Here is an 8,504-nt window from a genome sequence, read left to right on the forward strand (position 1 = left end):
TCTGCCAGTGTACTTGGACAGTTTGTTTATAGTTATTCATGTTTACAATGTACAAAATGTGACATTTTCTTATAACATTAGCTGTGCTTGTTGTTGATAGTCTGATTTCAGCCTCTCCCCCTTCCTCATGTGGTTGGCCTCACCTTGGGTTTTGCATCCCCCTAAAGTATCCTATGACATGGGCAGCCCAGACTCTTGTCTGATTTTTGGAAGCTAGTTAGCTTTGGAAGCAAATTTGATGCTAGTTAGCTCCGTAGGGCTCAAAGGTGACTTACATCATTCTCCTCTCCTCCCTTTTATCATCAAAACATCCACACTGAGAGGTGGATTAGGAGGAAGGTGTGTGACTGGCCCTAGATCACCCAGCAAGCTTCCAAGGCAAAGTGAGGATTTGAACCTCAGCCAATTGCGAAACTTAATATCTCTGGTAAGGCCTGGGAGGAGGGACTGGTCTCATGTCTTAAGTGCCCCTCAGCGCTTAACACCCAATCAGGGAGGCTGTCCCTGCCCCTGAGTGCCTCCTCCTCCAACCGGCTTTCCTGTCTGTCCAGCGGCCAGCCAATTGCCTTCCGTCTCCCACCCCTGACCACCCTCCTCCCTCCACTTCCCTCTGAGGCTTGGAGGCTGCAGATCCCTTCTGTGTGAGAGCTGCCCCTGTCAGTGAGTTCCCTAACAGCTGCCTGCAGCCTTTCCAGGTCCTGGTGGGAGGGGGAAGGTGTCCGCAGAGTTCTTCCACCCCCCACCCCCCAATCTAGCACCTGTTGTCTTCCTGAATGCAACAGGCATGGCCCCTAGTATATAGGTGATATGATCATATGTGGTCATGTCAATCTGCCCCCCCCCAAAATGGCCAGTGATGGGCCTGGAGTGGGTGGGGAGGGGCTCAGGTGGACTTGTACTCAGCTATGCTTGCCAACCATATTCTGCACAATTGTGCAACTTCTGGGCTTTCTTGAAGCCTGTGGAATGTTTCAGGGGTTTCTCAACAATAAAAAAGTTGAGAAAGACTGCTGTGGAGTAAAATGCTAATTTCTGGGGGGACCAAATCTCTTGTCCTGTTGGAGAAGCCAGTTGTTGAGGAAAGGCACAAGTAATTTGCAAACTTTCCCCAATACCCTCTCTCAGCTTTGCTAAGTAGTCGAATAAAGGCCTATGCACAGAAGGCCAACCTGTCCCAGCGACTTGGCACTGTTTCTAAAGCAAGACATCCCTCTCCTGACCTCTGGCATGCCATTGCCCTTTGCTTCCTTCGTGGTTGCCCAAAACCACTGAAGCAGCTGAGTAGGCCACCAACACTGTAGAGGTGCTCTAGAAGAAGCCGAAATCTGCAGCCAGAATCCGTTTTCCAAGATCATGACAGCCCACTGGGAAAGGGATGTAAACTGCTGACCCATGAAAGCACATGGAGCTGCCTTAAAGCTACCACTGATCTATCCAGGTCAAGATAGTCTACTTTGGCTTGAAGGGCCTGAATTCCAAGCTTCTCGATATCAGGAGCTACCTGGAGAAGGTGGCCACAGGCAGGCTTCCCATCAACCACCAGATCATCTACCAGCTGCAGGATGTCTTCAACCTGTTGCCAGATGTCAACTTGCAAGAGTTTGTAAAGGCCTTCTACCTGAAGACCAACGACCAGATGGTGGTGGTATACTTGGCATCCCTGATCCGTTCAGCGGTCGCGCTCCACAATCTGATCAACAACAAGATTGTCAACAGAGACGCCAAGAAGAAAGAGGGCCAGGAGAAGGAGGAAAGCAAGAAGGAGACGAAAGATGAGAAGGAGAAGGGAAAGGCCAAGAAGGAAGAAAAGAAGAAGTAACATGTTGCATTTATAGAAGATTAAAGCCAAAAAAAAAAAAAGATGGTCTACTCTGACCAGTCGAGGGGCTCCGGCAGGGGACTTTTCACTTCCCCAACTACTTAAGCCTTTTTAACTGGAGCTGCTGATTGAACCTGAAACCTTCGTGGCAAACAGAAGTTCCACTCCTGAGTTACGATGTCTCTCCTGCCACTGAAGTTGTCTTCTGCACGTAAATGCATAAGCTGGGGAGGGTATTCAAGATGTCAAAGGCCCAAACAAGAGCCCGCAACCCTTTTCTCAGCTGCAGTTTTAAACATTTCATCAAGCAGTCGTCCCGATTAAAAGGTTGCAACCCTAGTTATCCCACTGGAGATTCCAATTCAGAGCTCACACACCCATTAGGCTGTAGTTTACCAAGAGTTCAAAATTAATTTCCCCATTACAGAAGCCCTGTGACTCTTAAACAAAGTGTACACACAAGTCCTTCTGTCTTCCAATATTCGGCCTTCCAGTGCCACTACTTCTCCATTAACACTCTGAAGCAGGGAATTAAACACTTCACCCTACCTTTGGAATCCCTGATTCTTAACCTAATTTCAACAGCATGCTGACAACTCAATTACAGCCACGGAGAGCAGGTGCAGGCAGCACGGAAGAAAAAGGAAGGTTAAGTTTACAGAAATTACTTATCTACAAAGCCTCGCAGCTCATCTTACTTAATTTATTGAGTTTGCAACATGACCCCCCTCTTCCCCAACCCCTTAAGTGCAGCCTGAGTGGCTCAAATAGATTTAGCTGAGCTTTATTTGCTTACAATAGATCAGTATTTCTTGCTAAATCATGTCTAGATGGCCGGGATTTATAATCTGAAAGACGCTCTTCCGTTGAATTAACACTCTGCGTCAGGCTTTATAAAGAAGTTAAAACTTTCCGCAGGGCCTGTAAGACGGAGCTCTTCCGCCAGGCATATGGTTGAGGCCAGGGCGGATTCCCGCCATTCAATCTGGGATCCCCCCATCCCATCTTTATTATTTATTATTATTATTATTATTATTATTATTGTATTTGTATCCCGCTTCCCCCCGAAGGCTCGAGGCGGCTTACATAACCCCATCCCCTAAAAACCATATAGTTCCAATAAATTTACAATAGTTGGTGACCATTTGGTCACAGTGGCAACAATGATGACTTAATCTAACTCATTTAGTCTCCGCATCCTCAACTACGGGAGGGGGGGTTGACACTCTCCACCGCCAGTTTGTGAGGGGGGGGACTGATCTTCTTTACCGCCCGGCCTCAACTATAAGCCTCAACTATAAGCCTCAACACATCTCCATTGTGTCCATCGGTTCCCACTCTTGTCAGTAGACTGTGGCCTGGCTGGTCGAAGGGATAAATTGATTTATTAGTACCGCCATTTTTTAGTTTAATAATGTTAACAATGAAATTGGAGTATTTCAGGGGTTTTATTGTATTTTTACTCTTTTATTGTGTAAACCGCCATGAGCCCGAATGGGAACAGCAGTATATATATTCAAGTAATAAATAATAATAAATAATAAATAAAAAGGGTGGTTGGGTGTTGTTGACCAAATGGTGCCATCATTCTGATGCAATCCAAGAAGTCACTGATGATTCACACATGTCTGACAAACGCGAGTATAAAATGAAGGTCACCAGAAGACCACACTGAAGAATAGAGTGACCTAGCAACTCACACAGTAACCCCCACCTTTCATGCAAATATTCTTTTCCCATGGAGCCTTACACTGGGAATTTTCCAGGAAAAATGGCCAAGATCCTTTGATTTGCTTCATTTTTGCCCCCAGTGGGGACCTCTAGCAATTTACATCATTCTTTTCTCTTCTATCTCATTCTCACAATGTGAGGTAGGTTAACCAGAGTGTCATGGGCCAAGGTCACCCAGCAAGCTTCCATGGAAGAGTGGGGATTTGAACCTGGGACACCCAGATCCTAGACACACACTCTAACCACTCGGCTGTATGATCTCTGCTTTCAGAGCATAGAGCTGAAAGCAGCACCAAACCCTCTGGATTGGGCTAAAGCCTTTTTTTGTTCTAGGAGGTCTACAATCCGATGCCTGTCTGTTTATACTGTTGATACTCCTGAAACATTCTTCAGACTTCAAGAAACCCCAGAAGTGGCACGATCGTGCAGAACTCAGTTAGGAAGCATAGCCCAGGGCATCTCCCCTTCCCACCCCCTCCAGTTCCATCACTAGGCATTTTGGAAGGGGCGGATGGATTTATGGACTGTAGTTTTACAAACTTGATATGACGTATAATTGCATGGGTGGGGTATTACTTGCCTTGAGCACCAATTTGGGGCGTAAGCAGTTAGCAAAATAAAATACCTGCCAAGGCAGATGGGTTTATTGAACTGAGGTGGGGCTGGGAAAACAGACATTAAATGCTAAACAACTTATTCGGAATCCAGTTTGCTGGTTGATCTTTTTAGTTTATCTTCTTAAATTAGCTGTCACCAGCAGGCAAGACAGGCATCGATCCAAACTAGCATGTAATTATGGTAATAGGCAAATTTTGCAAGGTAGGTTGTTAACAAGGCTCTCTATTTGTTCCACATGCAAGATATAGAAATTTGCCACGTATAAAGGAAGAGCTCACATCTTTATGAGACTCACAACAATACTCTAAGCCAATTACGTAACAAAGGAATCCCAGGTATTCGAGTCAACTTGATCTCCTTCCTGATCTCATATGATGATTGGCTTGCTAACAAACATAAATCAAGAAGAAACTTTCCATGGGACCATTCCTTCCTTCCCAACTGAACTCCCGTCTCTCCTGGTGTTAATCGCAGACCCTGCAAATAAGCAAGTGCTCCAGATTTTGTGCTGTGCAGGCTGGGGAAAGAGACCTTCCTGTCCTAGACGCAGAACCAAAAAACTGACAAATAAAAATAAATGTCAAGCCTCCCCGAGTTATTGGATGCCACAATTGCTCTAAGGAGATTTTGGAAAATGTATACCTACAATAGTTTGAAAAATCTAATTTGCAGTTTAAATGTTGTTAACAACCTAGCTATAAAATGTACAGGGGTCATATAACTCCTGAACCTGGTGCTCTTTGACCTTGCAATAACTCTTTCAACCTCTCTCGTGTGTTTTTATCAGATATATTTCCAGAATACAATCACATTCCCTTGCAGCCGTTTCCTTTCCAAGTGAACTTGGCTCCGATGGCACAGATTTTCATTTCCTGCATTCACGAAACACACAGAATATTCCACTGCAGTGAATCAAAGCGAACGCAGGATGCGGGAGTCGACCCAGATGCTCTTGCCAGCTATTTTTATTTACAGGATACAGGAGCAGCAGCTGCAAGCCTAAAATTCTTGTACATTTAATGGCAGTTCCTTTCATGGCCTGTCACCGTTCTCTTAGAGCTGTTCTCCCAGCCCAGTTCAGTCCGAACTCTCTGTCACACCAACTTCACCCAATGTCTGTTGTGGGGAAAGGAGGAGGAGGGAGAAGACGAAGAAGGAGTCGGTTCTTATATGCCACTTTTCTCTACCCGACGGAGTCTCAAAGTGGCTTACATTCTCCTTCCCTTTCTTCTCCCCACAACAGGCACCCTGTGAGGTGGGTGAGGCTGAGAGAGCCCTCAGAATACTGCTTGGTCAGAACAGCTTTATCAGTGCCATGGCGAGCCCAAGGACACCCAGCTGGCTGCATGTGGGGGAGCGCAGGATCAAGAAAGGGTCAGGAAGGGGATGCAATTGTAAGCCGCTTAGAGATGCCTGGGTGGTGAAAAGCGGGGTATGAAAACCAACTCTTCTTTTTCTTCTGTGGTATCTAAACAGGATGCATGTCAAACTATCGCTGAGTCCTATGGCCTTCCAGTGACCTTACCTGTAAATTGACAGTGAGACATTAGTATCTGATGAACAAGGGTTTGCCAACTAAGTTAATCTTCTTTTAATACAGAAGACATTTAACCGAATGGAAATGGTTCAGCCAAGGAAGGAAAGATTTTCTCTCCCACTGCTGTATGGATGGGAGAGGCAGAGGTCAGCCCCAATTAATACATGGATGGGAGACTGCCAAGGACGTTCAGCGTCACTACAGAGAGGCAGGCAATAGCAGTTCACCTCTGAATGTCTCTTACCTTGAAAACCCTATGCCAGCGGTGGCCAAACTGTGGCTCTCCAGATGTCCATGGACTACAGCATGCTGGCAGGGACTCATGGGAATTGTAGTCCATGGACATCTAGGGATCCACAGTTTGGTTACCCATGCTAATGGTTCATGCTCTTGGGGGCACAAGTGTATGGTTAGTGGTGCTTAATTTTTCAAAATTAATCTACGTATCTTTTGTTTAAAAGTTTCCAAGGTGGTTTAAGACCACAGTAAAATAAAATAAAATAAAATAAAATAAAATAAAATAAAATAAAATAAAATAAAATAAAATAAAATAAAATAAAATAAAATAAAATAAAATAAAATAAAATAGAAATGCAGAAAAACAGTACGGTCATTAAAACATCAATAAATAATATACCTCAACAAAATGCAATGCATTCTGATAGCCACTCTCCCTGCCACCCTGTTTTTCTACAGATCTATCTCAAAGGTTCCCCCCCGAAAAAGCAGGTCTTCAAACTAATCAAGAAGACCTTCAAGGAAACAGCCATTCTCAGTTCCTGCAAGAAGATTCAAGTGTGTGTGTGTGTGTTTGTGTGTTTTGGGGGGGAGAGGTATGAGAAGTTCAAGAAATCCCTTCCATGGGTTTCCACCAGTTAAATCCCTCTGTTCCTAGAGAAAGGCTCTCTGGCTTGATCTCAAGTCTTGGGCTGATTGATACACACAGAGATGGTCCTAAAGGCATTCTGGTTCAGCCATTTTAGGCCTTTAAAGATCAATCCACCATGACCTGGATAGCCCAGTCTAGCCTGATCTCATCAGTATTTGGATAATCTCATCAGTATTTGGATGGCAGACCTCCCAAGAGTACTAGGGGCATGACATGGACGCAGGCAATAGCAAACCACTCCTGAATGCCTCTTACCTTGGCCACCCCAGTGGATCACCATAAGTCAGCTGTGACTAAATGGCACTTTCCATCACGAAAGATCAAACCCAGCACCTTGTACTTACTTAGACCTTTTATGCACGGCAACAGCCATACCGGGCCGCTGCTGATGCATTGCGGTGGAGCAGCACGCTCTGCTGTTCCTTGTGTCCCCATGGGGAACACATTTCAACAGTGGAGCTAGTCCACCACTTTCTGTACAACCACAAGGGTCAAGTTTTGCTGACGGAGTAGCTCCACCACTAAAATGTCCCCCCCAGGAAATGCAGCCGCAGCAGAATGGTTCTGCCATGTGTGGGAATGCGGTCCTACCTTCCTGCAAACTAGAAAAACAACTCATTCAATCACGCAACGCTGCAAAACACTGTGGAGCCGAGTGGGGCATTTTCAGTCCCCTCCCAGCCACCATAGTACAGGGAGGAACCCCTTCTGCGCAAGGGCCTGGCCCAGCCTGGCCACTGGCAGACCAGGGCCAGGAGGGGGCTGGGTCAAGCACCAATGTTGTGCATAAGCAGGGATTAGCCTCGCTGTCAAGCAGGCACAGGCCCGGCTCTTCCTGCCCATGCGTAATCAGTCTTCGTGTAGGAAAAGACGGCAACACTGGTTCAATATGATTAGTAGGGACCTAAAGAGGACAATAGCTGCTATATTTGGAGCAACTGAAACTGCCTTTCTTTAAGGCCAGCCCCATACACAGCTTGTTATAATAGTCGAGTCCGGATTTGAGAATCTCCCAATGTTCCTCTTTGGACTCTCAGAGGCCTCCGCAGGCCAATTTCCTTACATCCCTCTATTTTTAGTTTATGTTAACTTTCAACTGCTCACAGCATTCCGTAGAATGTGGTCTTTCATCATCCTTTTTCTGGAGCATCTTCCATGGATGGAGAGGCCAGTAACTTGAGCATCAGTGGACCAATTTTATTGCTGTAATAATTGATGCAGGGGTTGGTACTTTTACTATTACATAATGATCGGTTATTTTGCCGCTACGTTGTCTTGAATTGCCTCATTGGAATTGTTTTTAATTTTGGAGGCTACTCCTACAAGAATACAAACTCTTCCTACTGCAAAATAAATAGAGCTAAGTTGTCACTTCTAAACCATAAAAATCCAAATAAGGTTTTTGTTTTCAGGATTACCTTGGCCATGAAGCCAATTTATGAACGCTACAGAAGGCAATGACTTTGAAGACACCATAGAACAGGGGTGGCCAAATGGTTGCTCTCGGACCACAATTCCCATGAGCCCCTACCAACTGTCCATGATGGCAGAGGCTCATGGGAAGTAGAGTCCATGGACATCTGCAGAACCACCATTTGGCCACTCCTGCCACAACATGTCCAGCAAGAGTTGCTCAGGATGGATACTTTAGGCTGATTCTGCATTGACCAGGGGATTGGACTAGATGGCCTGTATGGCCCCTTCCAACTCTATGATTCTATGATTCTATGATAATGGGCTGATCCTGCGTTGACAGGGGGTTGGACTAGATGGCCTGTATGGCCCCTTCCAACTCTATGATTCTATGATTCTATGATAATGGGCTGATCCTGCGTTGAGCAGGGGGTTGGACTAGATGGCCTGTATGGCCCCTTCCAACTCTATGATTCTATGAAAGAGGGCAATATTAA

General features: G+C 45.5%; 1 pseudogene; it reads left to right on the forward strand.

Moving 5' to 3' along the window:
• Positions 1-1,429: 1,429 nt before the first annotated feature.
• LOC143828430 (26S proteasome non-ATPase regulatory subunit 7 pseudogene) lies at positions 1,430-1,894 on the forward strand (annotated as a pseudogene).
• The last annotated feature ends 6,610 nt before the right edge of the window (positions 1,895-8,504 follow it).

Source organism: Paroedura picta, chromosome 2, assembly GCF_049243985.1.
Source record: "Paroedura picta isolate Pp20150507F chromosome 2, Ppicta_v3.0, whole genome shotgun sequence".
NCBI lineage: Eukaryota > Metazoa > Chordata > Lepidosauria > Squamata > Gekkonidae > Paroedura > Paroedura picta.